Consider the following 12,615-nt stretch of genomic DNA (forward strand, 5'->3'; position numbering starts at 1 on the left):
ACCTGCCTCAGTGGACCCGCCTCTGCTCTTCTCCGTGTCTACTTTATTCCTCTCTCTGAGAGGCCTCTGCTCCACCCAGGCGCTGCCCAAGCCTGGCCACAGCACCAGGGCTGCAGCCCCATCGGGACCGTGGGAATCTGTGGCCAGGGTGGGAACACGTGGCCCGCTCCGGGAGGAGGGAGGTAGGACGGCAGGAGGAAGGGGCCTCACCTGCAGGTGAGGGACCTGGGCTGAGACCGAGCATCCTTGCTGGGGGCTCACGGTCTGGCTCATCCACCGCCCTCCCAGGCCACCGGGAGATGGTGCCTTCGGGCGTCCTTGCTGCCTGGGGGCCTCTGGAGCCGTCTGACAGCAGCTTGTGTGTTCTTAGCTCAACTAGATTTCTTCTGGGAAGACTTAGTGTTTCTCTCTCCCTTCGTCTTAGAGCACAGACTGAGAATGACAACCGGGAGAGGAGTAAGAGGGGGAGCTGCATGTATTGAGTGCCTGCTGTGTATGCTGGGGCTGTCCCTGTCTTACTGCTCAGCCCACGTCCAGGGCTGCCTTTAGCTTGCAGGGCCCAGGAAAATACTTTCCGCAGGATCCCTATGTATATACACAATTCAAGTCATCCCCAAATCAGCATGCGGCAGCATGCTGGCGGCCCAGTCTCATGCACTTCTGTGAAAGAAATTCCTCACCCACCAGCTGGAGTTGCTGCCACCAGCCCGTCCCTTTGATGCTGGGCTGGCCATGGGGTCCTTGGGAAATCCCACTGGCTGGACACCCAGAGCTCCTCTGGACATCCGGTCAGCCCCACGTGGGTCTGAGGGTTGTAGAGCATCCTAAAGGGGAGAGGTGGGCACAGGGGCCACGCAGGTCACAGCCAGGCCTGGGCGCCCACCTGGAGGCCACTGTCCACCCTGGCCAGCCTCAGGAATCTGAGGGAGACTTCGAAAATTCCAAAGAAAACTGTTCACTCCTGGAATCCCAGCGTTTTTTTGGGAGGCTGAGGCGGGCGAAGCACCTGAGGTCAGGAGTCGGAGACCAGTCTGGCCAACATGGTGAAACCCTGTCTCTACTGAAAATACAAAAATTAGCCAGGTGTAATGGTGGGCACTTGTAATCCCAGCTACTTGGGAGGCTGAGGCAGGAGAATCACTTGAACTCAGGAGGCGGAGGTTACACTGAGCCAAGATTGCGCCACCGCGCTCCAGCCTGGGCGACAAGAGTGAATCTCCGTCTGGGGAATAAAAAAAAAGAAAATTCCAAAAACAGCTCACTCCAGCATGCAGGCTCCTGAGACTGACTGAGGGACTGTCTGTCTCAACCCTGTAAGGGGGGAGGAAACGGAGGCTCAGAGAGGGCAGGGCTTCTGGCTGGTGGCATGGCCAGAGGGAAGTCCCTGAGGGGTAAGGTCCCAGCCCCCAGCAGTCTGCAGCCACCCTACTTGCTATGCTCAGAGTTGGAACACAACCCCCCGTACCCTTCCCGGCATTCCCGGCCTTGGAAATCCTTCTCTGCCACATCCAGGCCAAGGTGTCTCCCACTGTGTGAAGCCTCTCGTGCTCCCCCCTCAGCACCCATGCCTCTGTTGGGCCTCTAGGCTGCCCAAGGGGTGCACCGTGATTAGGGGGTTAAATGCCTGTCCCCTGCCTATCAGAGGGTCAGACCCTGCATCTTCTTCCTGTCCTCTCCTGGTCCAGCCCTAGCAGGGCAAGCCTTCTGCACGTGGTAGGACGCCTGTACCCACAGGACAATGACAGCAGCAGTGGGCGGTGCTTACGAGCTTTTTTGGGACTGGTCACTGCTGGGCTTTATTCCCTCGCATCCCCCACCCTCAGTTGCTCTGTGAGGTCTGTTATGTGGTTGTCCTCATTTTACAGATAAGAAAACTGAGGTCCAGAGAGGGGACACCACTGGCCCATGTCACCCAGCTAGTAAGTGGCAGAGCCACGATTTGACCCTAACCCCCCACCACACAGAGCCTGTGCCCCCCAGAGCCTGGGGAGCTCCTGGTTGGTGTGAGGGCACGTTCCTGACCTGCTGTTTCTCCTAAGTTACCAGCCTGAGGTTGGGATTCTGTGCTCTCCAGAAACATGCCTCAGGGTTTCTGGACAGTCAGCACAGGAGGGCTCCGGGACGATGGGGACCACATCGGCCTTGTGTGGCCAGGGACTGGCATGAAATGCCCACTCCGTAGGAGCCACTTGGGTGTTGAGCCCAGGACACTTCCTGAACTACAGCCCCCACATGGCCAGGCCTGCCCCTGCTGGTTTATAGTGCACATTCAATTTAGAGGATTTCTGCCTGGAGAGTCAGGCTAGATCCCAGGTTGCCCATTTTCTTTTTCATTTTTTTTTTTTTCTTTTTTTGAGACAGAATTTTGCTCTTGTCACCCAGGCTGGAGTGCAGTGGCATGATCTCAGCTCACTGCAACCTCCACCTCCAGGGTTCAAGTGATTCTCCTGCCTCAGCCTCCCCAGGAGCTGGGATTACAGGCATGCACCACCACGCCCGGCTAATTTTTGTATTTTTAGTAGAGACAAGGTTTCACCATGTTGGCCAGTCTGGTCTTGGGCTCCTGACCTCAGTTGATCCACCTGCCTCAGCCTCCCACAGTGCTGGGGTTGCAGGCGTGAGCCACCGCGCCCGGCCAGGTTGCCCATTTTCCATCTTTTTCTGCCCATTCTGATTGTGACTGATCTCTTAAACCAAAATGCAAGGTGGAATTCCTCTCACCCAGAAAAGCAGCTCTGGGGAACATGTGGCTTTGCACCATCCAATAATGTTATTCCCTGACATTAAGACTGAGCCTCCTTAATCCAATGAGCTCTTTATGACTGCAGTTATTGCAAACGTAAATCATCAGTTCTTAAGGAAGGGGAATGCATTTGAATCTTTAACTTGCAATTTGGTCCCAGTGGCTCGAGTTTAATAAATTTTTTATGTTGTTTTTCCCCTTCCTCCTTTCACTGAAAGGCAAGATTTCCTATCCTTTCTCTGTGGACTTGGTGTGGATATTTAGCCATTATGGCAATTTACAAGACACAAGTGCATGCCATTTCTTACCTGGATCCTACTTGGGGAGAGAATGTAGTTGTGAATTTTCAAAGCTGGAGCTGGGGAAATGGTCTAATCAGAAGCCAGGTCTATTAGTATTATAGTTTAAAGATTGCTTGAATTGTAAAGAAAAGAGGTTAAGTTGACTCAGTTCCACAGGGCTGGGGAGGCCCCAGGAAACTTACAGTCATGGTGGAAGGGGAAGCAAACACGCTTTTCACGTGGCAACAGCAAGAAGAAGTGCAGAGCAAAAGGGGGAAAGCCCCTTATAAAACCATCAGATCTCGTGAGAACTCAGTCACTATCACGAGAACGGTATGAGGGATATGAGGGTCACCGCCTCCATGATTCAATGACCTCCCTCCAGGTCCCTCCCACAACACATGGGGATTATGGGAACTACAGTTCAAGATGAGATTTGGGTGGGAACACAGCCAGACCATATCACCAGGCACAGGAGTGAGGAGAGGGAAGGGACATTTGGAGCAGAACGCACCTGTTCTTTGCTTTGGGCCCATAGCCAGTTGCCCAACATGAGGGTCACCTTGAATGTCTAAAGGACTCCCCTGGCTGCCCAGACCCCAGACACTCTGCAGCTGTTTGGAGAAAGTCAGACTGGCTCACAGATGCAGTTTGTCTCCAGGGAACCTGGAAATGTGGTTTTAGGAGACCAATGAGGGGCACCATGTGAGTGCCTGTGTGCTTTCATTCATTCACACAATCGTCGTTCATTCCATCGTCAGCTGGTTCCTAAACACTCTCTGTGTGTCAGGCTTGGGACCAGGAGCTGGAAACACATTAGGATGAAGACACATTTCCTGCCTCCCAAGACCCAGGCCCCATGGGGAGTGTGGAGGCCGAAGGACAGTTTCAGGGCAGCGTGGTGGGATTACAGCAGAGCCACGTCAAAAATTAAGAAGGGAAAAATGAAATTAATCTTAAGAATGTATTTTATAGGCTGGGCATAGTGGCTTACACCTGTAATCCCAGCACTTCACTTTGGGATTGCTTGAGGCCAAAAGTTCGAGACCAGCCTGGGCAACATAGATCCTGTCACTGCACTCCAGCCTGAGCGACAGAGCAAGACCTCATCTCTTAAAAAAAAAAAATGTGTGTTATATTTAACCCAGCATATTCAAAATACTATCTAGGTCACCTTGTGATCAGTGTCACAGATCATCCTCGGGCAGCCTACGTTTTGTGGTGCTTGCGCTGAGTCCTCTGATCTGGCATATGGAGCTTGCACTTGGGCGCAGATCACTGCAGCTTGTCATGTTGTGAGCCAGAGTGCCACACGTGGCCAGTGGCTCTGTGCCGGGTAGCACAGGTCTTGGATCCAGAACATCTTTCTGGGAGCTGGAGCCAGTCCCCTGCATGGGCACGTATAACACTGAAGTTATTTTCTCAAGTGCTCTAAGCTCGCTTTTGAGAGCTTTGAATAATGCATAATCAAATAATAAGAGCAGCTGGTTGAAAAAATTAACACAAAATATTGCCACTTAAAAATGCTTTATCAAGCAAAATAAGCCCAAATGGAGGGCCTGTTTTTAAATTGCTCTAATAATCAGTACCTTGCATTTGCATAATGGCTTTTCCTTGGCAGGCACTGCACTTCCCTTCTCGTTCCTGCCCAACTCTTGGGGGCCCAGGGCTAGATGCCTGCACTGGGGGGCTCCCAGCCTGGGGTCCGGAGGCAGGTTTGTACACAGAAGAGTGACATGCACAAGATGGTTGTCTGTGGGAGCAGAGTGGGGCTGGCGGAGTGCTGGGTCAGAAAGCAAGGAAGGCTTCTCAGAAGAGGTGACAGCCGAGCCTCAGCACCCAAGGAGGAGTTTGCTGAAGACCGGGACAGTATCCCAGCAGGAGGAGTTGGGCAGGGTGTGGAAGGCGAGGCTGGAGGGCAAGGTGAGGCTCCCCATCTGGAAGCGTGGCTGAGGGTTGTTCCAGCGCAAGTCCAGCGTATTGTGCTATTGTGGGACACGGCTTGGTGTTTGTAAGGAATCAGAATTATGGAAGTTCCCCGGAGACTCACAGGGAGGATCACCTTTCCCCCAGGAAGGCACAGGGCCCACATCGAAATGCCTGCTGTGACCCCAACTTGGTGGCACTGCAGTGACAGTGTTTCTCTGTGCGGTAGAAGGACACCTTGGGTCAGCCTGTGCTGGCTGCAGGGGGCAGCGCTGCTGGGTGTCCAGGAAGGTGGCCGCATTGCTGGCGATGCCCGTGCTCAGTGGTCAGCCCCAGTGGACGCAGTGGTAGGTGGCAATGCCCCCGCTCAGTGGGGTCAGCCTCAGTGGGCACAGTGGTAGCTGGCGATGCCCGTGCTCAGTGGTCAGCCCCAGTGGGCACAGCAGTAGGTGGTGATGCCCGTACTCAGTGGTCAGCCTCAGTGGGCACAGCAGTAGCTGGCGATGCCCATGCTCAGTGGTGAGCCCCAGTGGGCACAGCGGTAGGTGGCACATTGGCTTCTTCCTTCCAGCTTCGAGAAGCATCTCTTTGATTGCTCTGGCCTGGAGTTCCGGGGCCCTCTGTCCCCCTCCTGGCGCTGCAGCCAGCGTTCCTGGTTCCCATTTTCTGTTCACTGAGGCTGGGCGTGGTCCGCTGCAGTCTGTGGGGGGCCCTGGGAATGCTTCCAGGCCTCGATGGAGGAAGATTTGGAAAGGGCACCCAGATTGGGTGCCACAGAGCGCCGTGATGAGTGCGTCTTGCAAGGACACTGGTGCCGCTGTGGCAGGGTTGCCCTTGCCTGTCTGTGAAGTAGGCTGCACACCCCAGTCCCCAGCAGGGCCAGGCCACCTGCCTCTGCCCTCCCTCCCGTGGTGCCAGCAGGTCAGAGGCCCCCAAGAATTCTTAGGGGAATTGAAGGGACACGGGAGAAATTTGAAAGCTCTCACTCGGGGCAGATGAGAGGCCAAAGGAAGGACGTGGACATGAGACCAAGCTTTATTTAGCTACCGCTTCATCCTGTGTGGCTGGGGGAGGGGTGGTTGGACCTGGAGCCTCTTCCCAGGGTGTGCTGCTAGATGTTTGACAGCCAGCTGGTAAACATGCCCCACCAGGAGCATCCTTGTCTGCAGAGCAGGGTCTTGCGACCTCACAGGCTGCTGTGAGAAGGCAACCCGCCACTCCAGTGGCTGCATAAGGTGTGAGTGATCCCAGACACAGCCAGGCTCTGTCAGGAACCGCTTGTTCTCCTGGCTTCTCCCCAGAGAGCACCTGGGCAGGAGCATCCTTGAAGGGAGAGCTGCCCCTGAGTGCCAGCAGGGAGGGAGATTCTGGGGCCAGGGATCTGGGTGAGGGCTTGGATGTGAGACTGCAGCTGCTGGCTGCTTTATTGTGGCGGGTCACCAGGGCCCGCGGGCTAGCTGGCCTTGCCTTTCCTTTCAAGAGGCTGCTTCTCTGGGCCAGTTAAATGCCACACAGGGCCTCAGTTTCCAGTCTCTGAAACGAAAGCATCCGCCCAGATGGACTGTGAATCCCACTGAGCTTGACGAATCCACAATTTTATGATATAAGAGCCTGCTTTGCATAACACTGGTTTCACTTTCCTGGGAGTTGAAGTGATTTTCAGGCTTAAACAAATGTGATCGTGACACGGCAGGGAATGTAATTTACCCGCGAATGTAGAGCTGCATGCTTTATTGCATCATAAAATGACTGTGCAGCTTTAAATGTGTCATGTTAGCATCGTTGGGATAATTTTTTAGGGTGCATAAAATGTAGAAGGAGCTTCTGGTGTCGAGGAGGTTTGGACGTCTTCTTTCTACCTGGGGAGTGAGTGGGAGCTGCCTGCTGGCGGCGACCTGGGAGGGGAGAGGCCACGCTTCTCCCATTGGATCCTGCCCTGGGGCCTTGGGCACTCTGTGCTGTGCCCTTTGTCTGCAGGGGTACAAGGAGTGAGGAACAAATCGCTGTCCTCTGTGGCCCACCCTCCCCGCTGTTGTCCTCACCCTGCCCACCTCTCCCAAAGGAAGTTTGTTTAGATACCATCTCCTGATCTCATGTGTGTTCATCTTCACGCTGGGAGGTCCACGCTGTGGAGGACCCCTGAGTGTGGAGCGCGAGTTGAGCTGGGAGGGGCTGGGTGTGGGACGCCTTATGTTTACCCTAGAGGATTGTTTTTCCAAAGGGGACAAGTTTGAAAGCAGACTCCACGAAAATGGCCCCACGAGAAACGAGCAAATGAATCCAGCCCTGTTAGACAGCCCCCGGCCCCAGGCACATGCAAAGCCTGCCCTGGTCTGAAGGAGGCCGGAATGAAGCCCCCTTCCCCAGCGGAGGTGTTGATTGGCGTCCCCCCGTCCCTCCCTGGTGGCCCGAGGCTCATGCGGGGATGGAGGTGAGGCTGGAGGGACAGAAGACAGGTGGGGTTTCTTAAAGCGGGTGACGGCCGGGACAGAAAGGCCTTTGCCCCCCGCCCCCCACCGCCAGGTCCTTCATCAACAAGGACACCCGTGGCTGGACTGTGGCATCGTCTCCTTGGAGCTGCCTCCCCACTGGCCGTGGTGCCTCATTTGCACAACAGACCCTTTAAGACTGCGTGCTCGGCCCCACCTGGGCTTCTCCTTGGCAGCATGTGGCTCCCTCAAATGCTGCCAAGGGTCTCTTGCTCCTCAGTGTGACTCTGTGAGGCCAGGCCTCTAAAGGGACTGGCAGAAGGGAGTAAATGAAGCCAGCATCTCCAGAGGGTGCCTCTGTCAAGGCGCTTCCAGTTGCATCTCACTGAGCCCTGCAGGCCGGGCCCTGAGCCCCCTCCCTGGACAGGAAGAAGATGGGGCTCTGAGAGAGGAAGGCACCTGGTCAGGGTCACACAGAACTAACTAGGGGGCAGAGCTGCAATTTGAGCCCAGCTCTGTCTCTCCGAGGGTCATTGTCAGACCACCCCTCTCTAACCCCAGGGGTGGCTAAAAGAGCCCTCCCTGCCCCGCAGACCTGGGACCTGGGACCCTGTTGTGGGCCCCTGCACTTCTCACTCTTGAGGCTCCTCTACCTCCCACATGTGCTATCCAGGCAGCAGCCTCTGGGGGCAGACCCTGACAAGCCAGGAGGGCAAGAAGGCTTCCTGGAGGAGGTGTTCATTTTCAAGAGTGTGTAGGATTTGCCAAAGTGTGATTTAGGAAACCTGCTCTTACCCCCTGTTCCAGGCCAGTCACTGCCTTGTTTTGGGCTGGGGTTTTAAGAGTGTCTGGGTCTCTTCTGTGCCTGTTCTCGGGAACTGAGGGCCGTTTGGGGCTGGGGTTTTAGGAGGGTCCCGGTCTCTGCTGTGTCTGTTCTCGGGAACTGAGGGCCGGTGGACCTGGCTCAGTGGGGATCCTCTGTAGACAGTCCAGCCTTTCTCGCTCCTGTGGTCTAGACAAGCCCGATCCCTGTCGGGAGGTGGCTTCGGGACTGCTGGGCGGGAGCCCCCTGTCCGCACCTTCCCTGTTAATGGGGCCATCAGCACTTCCCTGTGGGGCTGGCTGTGGAGGCCGCAGCTGGTTGGGATGAGAGCCCCACACTTTCAGGGGCCCTCCCTGCCCCCCTCGGACATCTTGTTGGCCCCTTGCTACTCTGGCACCACAGTGGGCCCCAGCTGTCTCCAGAGGCCCTGCTGCCACGTGGCTGGGGGCTTCAGTGACCTCGAAACCCTGCTCCCCGACCCCCACCACTGAGGGAGAGGCTGTTCCTTCTCAGTGGGAGATCGCAGGGGAGCCCTCTGACGCACACAGAGCAGGCGCACGTGACCACCCTGCCCGCTCCACATTCCCGTGAGTGGGTGTGAGCAGGTATGGCCTGGGACTTCCAGGGGTTTTCATTTTTAATACCTCGTTAAACTCGAGTGCTTTCAGGACTGATTCGGTCACAGCAACTCTCTGGTCTCATTTAATGCAGTCTCTGCAGAGGGAGGGGACTGGCACAGAAGGGGCAGCTTTAAAGACATACATGTTCATCCTGCCATTTTCCAGGAAGGAGTAGGCAGCTGGGCTGTGGCCCGAATGAGAGGGCTGTGCTGTGTCTGATGAAGGTCCCTCCCCCTCTAAATCGCCCTCCTGGGGCTGTTCTGGAACCCCAGGAGAGGAAGACTTCTCCCTTTTGACGTTATTTCCCTTGTATGCAGCATAGATCTGACTGACACACAGTGGCACGTAAGAAATATTGCTCAAAATGAACAAGCGTCACATGCTGGGTTTTATTGTAAAAGTCCCATCATGTACATAGTATCTCCTATATTGATTGCCCAACTCCTATTCATTCTACAAAACCCAACCCACAGGTCACCTTCTCTAAGAAGCAGCCCCCAACCCTACCAGGCTGAACTGAAGTTCACCTTCACCAGATGCTTAGAAAGGACAGCAGGACAGTCTCTGCCACCACCTTTCCCTTGTCTTCCTGCTTCTGTTTCTCACTGCCGAGATAAATGCTCTATAAGGGTCATTCATAAAGGAGCAGAGCACAGAGACGACACCTAACTAGGCCTGGGCCTGGTTCGCTGTGGTAGGAGGAAGGGCTGGGGGTAATGAGGTCCCGAGAGCATTCATGATTCCTGTACTGGAGGATCTGAGCCATAGGTCCATACGCTGTTCGACAATCCCTGCTCCTGTCCCCTGAGAGGCAGGCTCTGGGCTTTACTGCTTTATCTCAGCCCTCACAACACTGCAAGGTGGGTGCTCCAGCCCCCATTTTGCAGTTGCATAAATTAAGGCTCAGAGAGGGTAGGTGACTTGCCGGAGGTCACACAGCATGCTTCACATGGCAAAGGGGGAAATGAAACCCTGTGCTGTGGCCTGGGACATTCCCCTGGGCCCAGTCCTTGTGACCTGGCCCCAGGGGCTATTCTTTTTTGGTTCCTGAATATTTTTAGATAGTGGGAGGCTCTTTTACTGCTTAGAAAGAAGACCCCCAAAAGAGGGAGTTACCGCCAGGAGGGACAGTCTAGTGGACGGGTCTCCTTCCAGGAATCCGGTAGCCGGGGCCTGTGCAGGTGCACGCCTACGTGGCTTGGCGAGCTGGCTGGCTCTCATGCCCTCTCTGAGCCCTGCTTTCCCCACCTGTAGAAAAAGCAAGGCCTCCCTCCTTCATGGGTCGTAGTGAGGGCCTGCCAGGGCGTGTGAGAACAAGCTCCCTGATGTGTAAAGTGGTTCTTGTCTGTCTGTCTGTTCGTCTGTCCTTCCCCACATGCACACCATCCAGTTCCCAGCCGGCTTCTTCAGAAGCTTGACGTGCCTTCTCTCTGCCGCCCCCAACCAAGTCCCCTGGGGATGAAGCACCCTGTGGTGTGGACCGAGGTCAGGAGACATCCGACTCGGTTTCCTAGTAACACACTAATGGCAGCTTGGTACCCTGCTTGGCGGCATCAGACAGCCCGGGGCCAGTGCGGCGCATCCCAGCCTGTCAGCAACACTATTTTATGTCCGCCGTAAACACACAGGCTCACCAGGGGCAGAAAGCAGAGTTTGTTGGTTTTCTTTGATTTTCTGTGGGCGGCAGGGGCAACGGCCTCTGAGCAGCTGCCTTTCTGTAACAGAATCGGGACAGGCAGGCAAGGCTGTTGGGCTGGGGCCTCGGGGTCTCGGGCAGAAGGTGAAGGTGGCAGGTTTTGCCGTCCCTGGAGGGCTACAGCCATGCTCGGGGCCCCTCCTGGAAGATTTCAGGCTATTGTGAGGACAAAAATAATGGTTGGGATTTAGCATCTGTCAGCGCAGCTGACTCCCAGAAAACAGCAGGAGTGAAAGGATGAGACGGGGCAGGAAGGGAGGAGGGGTGGTCACTGGCCCGGGGTGGAGGGAGCTGGGCTGGGGCCCAGGTCTGGCCGTGGAGGCCCATTCACGTCTGGGCTTCCACATTCCTGCCTGGCCATCTCAGGCCTCCTCATGGGCCACTGGACAGAGAAGAATGACCCCTGAAACCCACAAAAGCAACACAGCTGAGCAGGAACTAACGCAGCACCAACCCCACCCCCCCCCCATCCAACTTTATAGTCTCCTAGGTTTTAAAAATTATCATTTTTAATGCTGACCACGCTGTGTGTTGAGCACCAGCCCCTGTGCTAAATGCCGTCTCATTGAATGAGCCCCTCCTCTCGCCCTCTGGGGTGATGGGCCATGCTTCCACTTATTGAGCACCTACTGTATGCTCAGCCTCTACTGATCTTGTACATGATGGCTGATCCTTGCGACTGTCACTCTCCCGTTGCAGATGGGAAACTGAAGCTTAGGTTATCCTGGACACAGTTACAGAGCTAGAAAAAGGAAGGGCTACAAAGACAACCCTAGTCTGCCTCGCTGCCTCCCCTCCAGGGGCTCAGGAGTGACAGTCAAGTTCCTGCCAACAAGAGACCCACGGCGGCCCGCCTGTTCCAAAATGATGAGGACTGGCCAGCTCTGTGGACCAGACACTGGTGTGGCATGGGTGTGGAGCTTTTCCAAGAACTGTAGCCTCTGATGACACGGAGCCTCCACACACTTCTTTCTAGCTGAGACACTGATGTGGAACGGATCAGTGTGTGACACAGCAACCTGCCACAAAGCCACGGGAGAGTGATGTAATTGTGCCATGGAGATTCCGCAGCCACTTGCAGACGTGGCAGGGCCTTGGGGTGCTTTTCAAGGACTGTGGGAGAGTGGGCTGGGTCCAGAGGGAAGGCACGACAGCCTGGCCCCTCCCCTATGGGACTGCGTGGAGGGCCATGTGGGGCTGGCTCTGGTTCCGTGTGCCGGGTCTTAGCTGAGTTCTCATCAAGCTCATATCTAGTGAGAACGCTGAGGTGAGGGTCTTTGCACAGTGGGACCCTCCTCCCCCGTCACTGCCCTGTGCTCCCAGGAGACTTCAGACCCCTCAGTGGGTCTCATGGTGTACCCCACTTCCCAGCCCAGCCCCTGAGAGTTCCCTCTTCCTCCCAGTGGACAGCTGTGGCCGTCAGGTACACTGGGCCTGCTGGTCATGACGTAAGTGAACCTGCCTTCCAGGTGACTAAGACTGGCCATGTGTCACCTCACTGTGCAAGAAACTTGTTTATGGAGGTGGCACCTTTGCCAAGAAGCCAGGTAGCAGTGGCATTTCCACGTCGGTGATGGCCAAAGGAAAGGAGCTATTAGGGAGCAGAGCTTGTTACCCCAAGTGACACCACAGTAGTGTCTGCCTCCAGGATCTGTTCCGTACGTGGGAGATTTCCTAGTGCCAGAATTCAGATGCAGCTGCTGTCCAGTCTCCCCACTTGGACTGTGAGGTCATTGGAACAGATGGCCATTGTCCCCTCTGTCCCAAGGACCCAACATATTTCTGATGCAGAATTGGTCGTAGGAGAAATACTGGTTAAACCCATTACATCTGGTAGGTTTTTATCTTAATTACTAAGTTTATATTATTAACGTTTTATCAAATACGTTTGATTTTATTTTCCTAATTTAATTTTTTAAAAAACCACTTCTTTACTGTTCCCTTTATTTCTCCCTCTCTCATAATTTAGAATATGTGTGTCATGAAATTTCAGTTCCACTGTTTTAGAATTTCAGATGACACACAGGAACCCATCTCTCCCAGTGTTCATTGACCAGAATACAGATGGTCGGGAGAGCACTTTTGACGAATGAAAAG

General features: G+C 55.0%; 1 protein-coding gene across 3 annotated transcripts in view; it reads left to right on the forward strand.

Moving 5' to 3' along the window:
• VAV2 (vav guanine nucleotide exchange factor 2) overlaps positions 1-12,615 on the forward strand; it is a 223,811-nt gene that overhangs the window by 152,339 nt on the left and 58,857 nt on the right. The window lies entirely within an intron of this gene.

This window comes from Symphalangus syndactylus, chromosome 3 (genome assembly GCF_028878055.3).
Source record: "Symphalangus syndactylus isolate Jambi chromosome 3, NHGRI_mSymSyn1-v2.1_pri, whole genome shotgun sequence".
Taxonomy (NCBI): domain Eukaryota; kingdom Metazoa; phylum Chordata; class Mammalia; order Primates; family Hylobatidae; genus Symphalangus; species Symphalangus syndactylus.